This window comes from Vanessa tameamea, chromosome 23 (genome assembly GCF_037043105.1).
Source record: "Vanessa tameamea isolate UH-Manoa-2023 chromosome 23, ilVanTame1 primary haplotype, whole genome shotgun sequence".
NCBI lineage: Eukaryota > Metazoa > Arthropoda > Insecta > Lepidoptera > Nymphalidae > Vanessa > Vanessa tameamea.
In genome coordinates, this window is record NC_087331.1 from 8,126,850 (window position 1) to 8,136,831 (window position 9,982).

General features: G+C 34.2%; 1 long non-coding RNA gene across 1 annotated transcript; it reads right to left on the minus strand.

The window, feature by feature from the left end:
• Positions 1–7,600: 7,600 nt before the first annotated feature.
• On the minus strand, positions 7,601–9,920 carry LOC135193981 (uncharacterized). The gene is made up of 3 exons (XR_010309533.1): positions 9,630–9,920; positions 8,186–8,361; positions 7,601–7,829 (listed from the first exon to the last, which is right to left on the minus strand). It is a non-coding gene; the product is annotated as an uncharacterized LOC135193981 (long non-coding RNA).
• Positions 9,921–9,982: the final 62 nt, after the last annotated feature.

Below are 9,982 nucleotides of genomic sequence, written 5' to 3' on the forward strand. Positions count from 1 at the left end.
ATTGTCACAAATATATTATGTACTTTTTCATGAAGATTTATATAATATTCAATTCATTGGCACATCAAGTTGTGGAAACTTCACTAAACAGGACCACAAAATTGATAAAAGATTTTGAAAAAAGCTTGAACTAATATTCGTTGATGGTCACGAAAAAGAAATAAAATATGAATGACTACTTGTCATCAGATATTAATTTAAAAAAAAGTCTATGATCTCATTTGGATTTCAACCTTACTTCATATCAAATTTCATAAAATTCTGTTCAGTGACAAACTTTAAAAGGTAATGCGGCCTCAAGTACACAGGCGGCGTGAAGGCTATGTGAAGTTTCGTAGCAACCGACGGTACTGACACACTCTCGCTCAACTCTCAATGTGCTGCTAACACTGGATACGATGTCGTATATGCGCCAATGCAAGATGCCATTCCCGCTGGAAGTTACTAATCCCGGAGACTAATAACAACAATAAAGGTAATGATGTCATCCTGACCGATTTCAGTTACGGAGTTCAAAGGTAAGGGAGACCAGCCAACTATGCAGGCGATAATATTATATTGCAAAAGTGTGTCAGCAAACACACGTAGATGCAGGTCCATTCTCTGACTGTCATAATCCGATGGGAAGGCAAAGCCGACACGACCGAGATGAGTTCAGGTGCAGGGCACGCGGGTATACTTACTTTCAGAGATATGGCAGAGTACACACATCCAACTTCCATACTCCGCGCTGTTACTGAGAATTTTTCGACGGAAAAAACTCAATAATCCTTTACCAGCCCGAACTGGGGTTTGATACCAGAAATTTGAAATACGTGCCCTTATACGTAGCAAATATACCAACTAGGCAGGTGTACGCACGTTAGAGAAGGCCGACAACAATAGCTTGAGCTTAATCAGTAATCAAAATTATTAGTTTTTAAGCACGAGCATGAGTAAAACCTTTGAGCATTAAAAACAAATTCTTAATCAAGTGTTTTTTTTAATAGTATAACTGAATTGGGCCTGATGGTGAGTGATCATCATCATCCATACACATTGGCAATGGTACCTAGACGGGCTTGCACAAAGTCCACCACCAAGATTTAAGATTATATTACAAGGACAACATCAATATTAGAATCACGTAAAGTCGAGGCTATTTTCTGGCGCCTGGCATACAATTATAGCTAGGATACAAGATTTGATTTCAGGAAGACATTAGCGCTTAGCATCGTGAATAATTTCTAGGTATGAATTCAAATCTAGGAGAGCCAATCTCTAAACGTAAACACCTGATTATTTCGCGTTTTGTTAGGCTGCTTACACACATTCGACCGATGCGGTTCTGATTTAATCAAGTTTTTCTAGTTAAGATGTTGGGTGCTATGTATATTTTGTTAGATAAAATATATGATAATTCTTACTGCTCATTACTGGTTAAAATCTGAAGCATCATTAGATTCAGCTTTCGTCCTCGTCTTGTTTTAAAAGATGTTGCAAAATTTTAAAGATCTTTGCTGGCTGTTAATTTATAATTATATTCGTCTAATAAGATATTGAACCTTGGAATTAGGTTATTTTTTATTGAGTTAGGTAGCAAACAAGGAAGGTCCAGATGGTAAGTGGTTACCGTCGAGCATCGACACTTGCAACATAAGGCCAGCTGCTGATGCGTTACCGACCTTAATTAAGATCCTAGTCTAAGTATTAAGGACTACTTATCCTGCTTATTAAAACGCTTCATATATAAATATGTCTATATATGATTAGCTGTACTGAAGATTATAATGGGCCGTGAGATAATGACGGAAAAGTCCAAGTTATTTGTAACAAGTATGACGACATTTCACGGGTTGAATTACATAACTAATGACGAGAAAATTATGCTCGTCGAGGCGTAATCGCAGGATGATCAATCGAACCTTTCGATTTAAGTAACTTCAGTTACCTTTCAATAGAAAGGCAAATAATTCTTACGTCTTACACAATTAAATAATGCTATTTATATTATAAATTAGAAGGAGGGTTTTAGGTACCTTTTACCTATGTACTTATGACCTTTTGATACACCTCAAAAGTGTGTGCACAGTTTCATGATGATCGGTTGAGTTATTAGGTGAATGGGAAGATAGAAACTCTCAGTCAAATTTATAATCTCTTCCCTGCCCTTGTCCTGAATTATTTGGGTTGGTACCACACATCTATCTCATCACAATTATACGAATAATATAATATTAGCTATTTCTAAGAGCCGAGATGGCCCAGTGGTTAGAACGCGTGCATCTTAACCGATGATTTCGGGTTCAAACCCAGGCAGGCACCACTGAATTTTCATGTGCTTAATTTGTGTTTATAATTCACCTCGTGCTCGGCGGTGAAGGAAAACATCGTGAGGAAACCTGCATGTGTCTAATTTCAACGAAATTCTGCCACATGTGTATTCCACCAAACCGCATTGGAGCAGCGTGGTGGAATATGCTCCATACCTTCTCCTCAACGGGAGAGGAGGCCTTAGCCCAGCAGTGGGAAATTTACAGGCTGATTATGTTATGTTATGTATTTTTGCAATTTTAATTTAATTTATAGCTAAACCATTCGTATACTAGCTGATAAATATCAAAACTTGGGAAAAATGTAATCGGCTAGTATAACTGCGGCTTAATTTAAAACTAAAAGCACATCCGACGTATTGTGATGTATGTATGTAAACAGCCTAAACCACAAAACGGGCCCTTGTTATCAATGACGTGAGCGCAATAAGGAAATAGGGCTGGTCAATTTGTGATGAGATTGCTTGCCGTTGATAGTGTGAATGAACGCAAAGATTGGCTTCGACCTTTCGATTGGTGAATCTAGCGAATGTGAGAAGTTTAGTACTTATTTATAATGAGCTAAATTCGATCTTTACGCACAACTAAACCGTTCGGTCTGGACGGTATATTCTTCGTACGATTTTATTAATTCCTTTAGTAAATTTTGTCGATTGATGTAATGGAACATTGCGATTATATTTTAACTTCGTCACTGAATAAATCGGATTTTTACAGAATTAAAAAAAAAATCTTGTAACAGATTATGAAAGTAATAATACGGAACATTGAATATCTTGGTTCAAATTAATTAGGGTAGTAACCATTGAATGTTTGTGCTTAAATTGTGTTAATCAAATCTTATTAAGCCTGCAAGGTACACGTGTCAAATTAAATTCTTAATATAATCTACACTCAAAGTGAAAAGCGTGGTGATAAATTTTCTTTCTCTGCAGAGAGTCCTGGAGATTATCCGCTGGGGCCAAAATTCTGACAGGCAACTTGATATTTTCTGTAGATATGTTATATGTATAAAAGTAGATTTAAATTGTCTTATTAAAAATTTTGTACTTATATTTATTGTAATTTTTATTGTTTCTCTTAAGTTACGACTCTATATGTATTTAGATAAACGTGATTTGTGTTGAAGTTCAGTGAAGAACTACGTGGAATAACTATTAAGTCAGCGGCTCAATAAAACAATAGTAAAAGCTATGCTCAACGCGGCTAAACAATTTTACACTTCAAAAACGAAAAACATTAGAATTACCAATATAATAAATACATCAGAGAAATCGTTTAAGCATAGCTTAGTTAGAATTCCAATACTTTATCATTATGATATTCCAAAATAGAATCAATTAATTCATATCGCGTTTGCACCTAACGGCTCCTGCTAACCGCACACGAAGCACGCCTCAACGAAACGATCTCGTCGAGGCATTGCCTTTTAAATTTTAATAATCACAGTTTGCGACTACGCAGACAAGCTTTTTGATCATCTATATTAAATTTACTAACATTGATTGTATGATGATAATAATCTGACCTACTAAATATAGTTATAATCTCGTCGAGGTATTTACAAGCTTAATTTTGTCGTATTTAAACTATAAAATGTCATCTTGTCAGATGCGTTCGCTTGCTAATTGCTAAAAAGATAGTTAAAAAGGTGGTGATCTATAATATAAGGAATAAAGGATAGATTATTGGTTGTCTATAATATAATAGCCAGAATCGTCCAAACCAGGGGGCTCGGGTCCACATAAATGGACCGAACTGAAGTTCGCATGCTACCGTGACGAACTGAAAGTCCCAAGCGATCCCATGACGCCCATCGAGACGGAGAGGCTACCGATGGTTTTTTAGTAGGTATTCCGGTCTACTTAGATACACTAGACATCCTGGACATCAATGAGTCCCCCATTTTATGTGGAGAAAACTCGAAGCCCTTTTTTTCACAGGTATAAAAAAGAGGGCCTGGTTTTGAAATAAATCAGAGTGCCACGATTTCGTAGCTTCGCAACCTCGCCGATAATGTTCAATTCTTGTCCCATCGGTGAGGTGCTTCACAAGCAGGTCCCTGGGAACTATTATTTAGGGGAGTGGAGATAGCCAGAACATTGCTTGCATCCGGAATATTATAAAGATGAAGAGCTTGTTTGAACGCATTAATCAGAAACAAACTATCATAACAGAAATAAAATATCTAAGACTCACGAGAGCGGAGCAGTTATTTCAACGTGGTTGAAACCGTGCAGTGTAGTTATTTTAATTTAATTTTATTTGTTCTCGATATTCAACCCAATTTTGATTCAAATATTCTTTTAAGAGTACTTTCGAATCGTCATAAGCTATCACAGATTTGAAACATAGATCTTACTATTGAATAACCGCTGAGAAACTTATAGCTATCGCATTCAAGTCTGCAATCACAAATTTCCTTTTTTTTACTTTAGATGAAGCAATGGAAGAATAAAACCTAAGGATACCTACATTACAAGGAAACTGGCAGTCGGAAGTAAATCTGATTCGTGTTCACTGGTGGAAAACAAACCCGAACTGATTGTTTAAGCCTATATTATATCACATTTACAGAATGTTACCTTACTAAAAGATGACCATATGCAAGCATTATTTGTTTGGCGTTTAAAACAAGATCTAGACTACAAATAAAGCCGTTTCCACACTGTTGTAAAGCAATAAATAACTAATTAATCTCATTTAAAATGCCCTTAAGTCACGAATAGTTAACTTCCGTGTGAGATTCGCAGATTACGAGGACCTTAACAGTTAGGGTTATATTGGCTGATATCGGGGGTGAATGACCTCGCCCTCTGTCAATTGGATATAGAAATACTTGGAATAACTAAAATATTTTAAATCATTATTATTAATATTTAAAAAAAAAAACTGGCTGTAGGTGTTAATTTGTGGTCTACTTCAAGCTCGGTACGTGTAAAGTTAGTTTACGGCAAATCAGGAAGTCTTGCTTTTTTTGTCTGAGTATTAAGAAACCAGGTCCAAGAATAAGAGTTGTAATTTTGGTAAGTCTCTTAAAGATTAAATGACTATAAGTTATGATAATTATTATTTTTAATCCATTCTTTCAATTCTTTTAAAAGCAAATTCAAAAGTTTTATGCTTGTACCTTTCATATTTCTCCGTTATTTTTAAACCGATTTCGAAATAATATATTTTTTTTGGGATTGGGTTTCGGATTGATCGGTCCGTTCGGTCGCTTTTTTTTTGTTCAAATTTTATATTTCATCTTCTCACTTCTTTAGGAATAATGAGGATGGAAATAAATATTTGAAAATTTTATGTAATTTCTTTTAAAATATAACATATACACACATAACAGTTACGTGATATAAAAAATAAAGCAAAATATCGACTCCATGTAATCTATATTCTAACAATATATTCCACACAAGGTCTACGAGTGCTCATTACAGTGTCCATATTGGTTCCGTAGTTATCTTAGTTCGTACACGACTCCTAGCCTTAGCTGTTCAGACCTAAATACCTTTGGGAAATATAATTTAGATGAACTATCCCAATACTACACTTTCATGTTACTGAACGCTGCTATGTTCATTACTTTATCATATACAAACAGTTAAAGAAGGCTCTTATTGGATGTGAGATTATCAATTATTGGTATTCAGTGTAACATAACATAAACATAATCAGCCTGTAAATTTCCCACTGCTGGGCTAAGGCCTCCTCTCCCGTTGAGGAGAAGGTATGGAGCATATTCCACCACGCTGCTCCAATGCGGGTTGGTGGAATACACATGTGGCAGAATTTCGTTGAAATTAGACACATGCAGGTTTCCTCACGATGTTTTCCTTCACCGCCGAGCACGAGATGAATTATAAACAAATTAAGCACATGTAAATTCAGTGGTGCCTGCCTGGGTTTGAACCCGAAATCATCGGTTAAGATGCACGCGTTCTAACCACTGGGCCATCTCGGCTCTCAATTCAGTGTAGGATTGTCATTTAAAGAAATTATTTTTTTGCTATTATATGTAATATTCTGCTAAGGAGAACCTGCAAATTAGTTATTTATTTTATTGTACAAATTTTATATTTATTCTTTAAATATTTCTTTAATAAACAATGAGTTTTCGCTCGCAAGTTTGCTCGCCTGGGACGGTACCCCTTACACCATGGTACCTACCTGACCAAAAGCTCCTGTGTTGATACCTGATCAAGGTAGTCTCTATAGCTACTCTGTGTCCTTTTCTGTAAATGATGTACGCAAAATTTAATGGTAATCAGTTCAATAGTTAAGACGTATTTTAAGGGGTATCTCGTTACGATTCAATCTCGTTGAAAGAATCACGTAGATCTAGCGTCTGAACTATTTTCACCCATTTAAGATTTGACATCCCATCGGTTTAGAAGAGGGATAGAGAACTGAGTGTTGTTTCAATTGTTTTTGACGTAAAACTTCTTCAGAATCGTGATTTGTAACTCGACGAAACAACGTCATGATGAAGAGCCTAAAATATTCACTATTCCCTCACGCACGGTTTTTTATATTATAATACTTTAAGAGACTATTTCAATAAGTGATATATTTTTATCAATAGCAATATATATTAAAAGCTATGTTCTACCTAAGTGTAATTATCACTTTGAGTTCTTGATCTTGTTTAGTTACTATTTATACTCTATACTGATGATTACCGTAGAGTCCTCCTGCATAGGCTCTACTCTGACACAGCCTTCTGGCGTACTTTCAGATTTAGATATAGACAATTTTACTACTTTTTACTGATTTTTCTATACTTACCCAGATGAGTTTGCACAAAACCCTACCACCGAGAAAATGGAAAAGCGTGGACACGCCTTTCGAGTTTCTTTCATCTCGTCTGTGTAGAATTGTTAGTAAAAAAAAGAATAAACCGCGCCACCTATGATCTCTGAATGCAACCATCACGATATTGGTATACCTACAGACGACACTATATGTATGTTACTTTCTAGTATTTATAAATGTTTGTAGAGGTCGTTATTAATATATTATGATCAACAATCACCTCGAGATATACACAAAACACCGAGTTTATTTTATTAGTTATTAGATCCGGCGGAATATTAGAACATTTTTACTTTCTAATAGTTAATCATTTCTATAATATGATTTTGTTCTGTACGCCTGAAAATAACTTAATAGCAATTACGTGCATAGCTTACGTATAAGATTTCGAAGTTTGATCGTGAAGGAAATTTAAAAAAAAAATTATTCATTTGAAAATAATAGTTATTTGAAATATAAAACTATTTAGAATTTACCTGTTAAAACTGAAAATTTTGAAATAAGGGTTCCACCACATATGTATTCAAGAGTATCCTTCTTGAGTTTGTACATTGTAATATGCCAAGGCCATTCACCGGATTTTGATGCGGATCCACTAACCAGTAGTTCTGTATATTTTGTATTTATTCTACGTCTTCCACAGAATTTGTCAGTCGCTTGAGGCCAAAATGCTTCAGTACCTGGTTGATATTTTTCAAAATATGACTGGAATGAAAAAAAAATTTAGTTGCTATATGTCTCCCTTCGATACTGTTTTTTTTAGGATAATTACTGATTAATGATTATTTTTAATTTCTTTAATTATTGATTTTTTTTTTGTGTCGGCCTCAAATCCAATGGTCTCGCGCCTAAACTCTCCAGCCATGTCGGATTAACATCTCATCGCATTAAATAAGAGAGAACTGAATTGAGTAAAACCGTTTAATTTACAAAATATTAAACCAGTTTTATCTGGAATGCTGGGAAATTAGAAAGAATGTCTAACATATACATAATAGTCTCATCTAACTCATTATTATAAACAAGAAAGTGATTTTAAGTCCAGATTATTTATTATGTACCCTGTTAGGATTAAAGCAGTTTTCTTTGCCATTGATTTTCAAACTTATCACGTAAGGTGGATGATGAGGTCGTAATTTTCCCTTAACACTGAAGGTAAAATTACGAGAATCTTCGAGTAAAATAAAATTATATATATTATTAATAAGATCTTTGTCGCCTGTAAATCTTGCATCACCTGTAACAAAAGTTTATAATTCAAATATTATACATATTTTTTTTTTATTGATTGGGTTCATTTTCAATTTTCTCATAATTTCAAATCCTAACGTTTGTTTCTAACGTGTTCACATCTCAACAAAAACACAAAAACGGACTTAGAGTACATAATACCTGCTCCTCCCTTGTTCACATTTGGCCGAAGCTGTCTTCGGAAACTAATGGTGTTGCCGGCCTTTAAGAAATGAGTAGGCTTTTCTCTCTCATACGAGAAAGCTCATATAAACATGTGTATTAAAAAAATTACATAGGTTGATTAAAACAAAAGATAACGTTGCAAGAAGATAGGTTGGGATCTAAGATGTTATGCCTTTTTAATTGAATTAGAAATACTCATCCTTCAAAATAGTTCTATAAAATGTTCCACGTTAGCATAAAAGTTCAAGTTTCCTGTTTATCTACAGTCGTATTCAAACATGTTTTATTATGTTATTTACTTCACTTGTTTTGATTTGACCTTGGAAGTTTAAATGTTATAATATCTAATTTCAGTATGAGATTTATAAAATCTGATGTATATGGAAAATTCGTTATTTACTAACATAATTCTTTTAAAATTACAACATCTTCCTTTTTTACTTATTTTGATAAAAAAGTTACTATAATGTTATTTTTTTTTATGACATCGGTAGGCGGACGAGCAAATGGGCCACCTGATGGTAAGTGGTCACCACCGCCCATAGACAATTGCGTTGTAAGAAATATTAACCATTACATACAATAGTTACATTGGCTTACTCACCCTTCAAACCGGAACACAACAATACTGATTACTACTGTTTGGCGATAGAATATCTGATGAGTGGGTGGTACCTACCCAGGCGGGCTTGCACAAAGCTTTACCACCAAGAAAATATACTATAGTAATATTGAGATAGCTATTTCCCAATTGAGTATTGAAATATGACGTCGTTGACAATACTGATTTTATAATTTTCCTTTTATAAGAAATTCTTGGACTTTTGGTCGTTAAAAATTAAATACTTACACTGACTTTAAAAATAATCGTCCGGCTAGAATAATATAATCATATCTCATTTAATATTCATTTGCTTAATTTTTGACGAAGGTTTACATTGTAAGACTTAGATGTGTCGGACGAAATTTTGACACAAGTTTCCACTAATCCGCATTGGCGTTGTCGAAAACGTACTAATCTTTTTCCTCGGTGGTGCATTCACAAACTTAATAAAGCAACTTTTAAATTGAAATACGAATTTTACATACCTATGAATGAGATTGTTCCAACAGAGTCTAGTTTTACTTTTATTTCTATTGAAGAATTTAATTTCTTATTAATCATGACTTTGTAGCCATTACCTAATCCGATATGAGATAACGACACAACTTTTCTATTGTTTTTGCAAAAATATTCTTCAAATTGTGGAAGTCCGTGACTCTGTGTGTTATTTACTTTATCAAAACGTAGCACAAACACAGTAATTAACAGTTTTAAGTTAAATTTCGACATTTTCATTCATTAACTATTAATTAATAATAAATAATTTTTAAGACACATTCATACGAAAAGTATGGTAAATTCGTATACATACGTATACGACTTTACCATTGGAAGTCTT